Here is a 2,039-nt window from a genome sequence, read left to right on the forward strand (position 1 = left end):
TTCCATTGGCAACCTGGAGGTCCTACATTTAACCTACTACCCAACTCCCAAAATTGCAGGACCTGATCTCCCTTCCTAAATATGTCATTGGCACCAATATGGACAAGGATCTCTCGAGACTTCCCTCTCAGAATATCCAGTTCTCTCCCAATCATCATTGACTCTAGCATCAGGGAGGCAACACACCATCCCAGAGTCTTGCCTGGAGACTGCTTCAGGTCAATGACAAAATAACCAAATGCAGCTTGTCTGGTCTGCTGACTATTTGTGAGATTGGGAGACAGACTTGCCTGACATGGAATTTGATGAATTTTATTCTCTTGCAGCAGCAGAATGAGAGATTTGTTGAAAGAGAAGCTCGATCAGCTTGAGTGTCACTTCACGTGGGGCCCACAGAAGGAGACCCTTGACTTGGACGATATGGTGTACCGATTAAACGATGCCACAATCTTTGCAGATAAATATCAAGCCACATCCTACAACCAACTCGCTTTTGTAAACTGCCTGCAAGGCAACTGTGAGGAAGCTCTTCAAAACTTAAAGGAAGCTGACAGGATTCTGAGGGAGAACCACAAAGATACATTTGAAAGAAACAGCATCATCACCTCTGGAAACTCTGCCTGGGTGCATTACCACATGGGACAACTGACCGAGGCCCAGTCCTACCTCGACAAGCTGGAGATGATCTGTAAACCACTCACTGATGGCCCTCGCTATACAGCAATGATACCTGAAGTGTATGGGGAGAAGGGATGGTCATTGTTGAGTTCTGCAGCTCCATACTATGAGGAGGCTCTGGAATGTTTTGAGAAAGCTCTGGGGGAAGATCCCAATAACACGGAGTGGATCATGGGCAAAGCAACTGTTCTGTTTCGTCTGGAAGGATTTTCTGGAACGCCAGAGAGTCATGAATGGAGTAAGTCAGTGACGTATCTGCGACGTGTACTGGAGCTGGATCCAGATGATGCAATGGCCATGGTGCTGCTGGCCTTAAAATTGAAAGAACTCGGTAAAAAGGAAGAAGCAAAGACATTAGTTGAACAAGCATTGCAGAAGGCCAGTGAGGGTCCATATGTGCTTCGCTACGCGGCAAAATTTTACAGAGAAGTTGGAGCAGTGGAGAAAGCAATCAATCTATTGAAGCAAGCGTTAGAATTAATTCCACACTCGTGCTTCTCACACCACCAAATTGGAAGGTGTTATAAAATTAAACTGATCAATCTTGGTAATAGAAATCGTGGGCAGCGAGCTGAGTTGATCGGTCAATGTAAATATCATTTTTGGAAAGCCACTGAGTGCCGTCCGAAGAGTTCTATTCTCCCAAAGCTGGATTACGCAGATATTTGCGAAAAAAATGAAGAGTATTCTGAGGCAGAGGAGATCTACAATGATCTGGTGAAATTGGAGGACATCCGTCCAGAAAACACACAGCAGATATGTTTAAAGGCTGGGTCATTTGAACTGTACCAGAAACGATCGGAATCAAGCGCCATCAGCCTATTTCTGAAAGGAGTGAAGATTGAATATGATTCAATAGAACGGAGACGGTGTAAAGAAAAATTGGAGAAGTGGGCAGATAAAAAACTTTACTATGCTCCACGTGACAGCAAAGCTCTTGGTGTCAGAGGGTTAACATATCAGCTGGATGGGAACAAGTCCAAAGCTATTGAATACTTTGAAAAGGCCTTGGAGATTGATCATGAGAATGAAGAATATCTGCGTGCTCTTTCAGAATTGCACCTTTGAGGACCACAAGGATGCTTATAATATGCACCAATTTCATCTGATCTGACGATAGGTTTGGTGATGTGTGTATTTCACTAATTATATTCTGATAGCATCTTTGAATGAAGGCTTTACTTATGAGTGTGAAATTTTCAAAAATTATCTTGCGCTTCATTTAAAGATTTTTTTAAATTATTCTACTTTTACAAATAACAACACCTCAAGCACATCAATCAAATGGAATTTGGTTGTGTAAGTGAGGAATTGGTGTTTCGTTTGGAAAGATGGGAATTGGGAAATGGGAGCATGTGGAA

General features: G+C 42.9%; 1 pseudogene; it reads left to right on the forward strand.

Moving 5' to 3' along the window:
* Positions 1-330: 330 nt before the first annotated feature.
* Positions 331-1,746, forward strand: LOC144600847 (antiviral innate immune response effector IFIT1 pseudogene; annotated as a pseudogene).
* The last annotated feature ends 293 nt before the right edge of the window (positions 1,747-2,039 follow it).

This window comes from Rhinoraja longicauda, chromosome 16, assembly GCF_053455715.1.
Source record: "Rhinoraja longicauda isolate Sanriku21f chromosome 16, sRhiLon1.1, whole genome shotgun sequence".
NCBI classification, from domain to species: domain Eukaryota; kingdom Metazoa; phylum Chordata; class Chondrichthyes; order Rajiformes; family Arhynchobatidae; genus Rhinoraja; species Rhinoraja longicauda.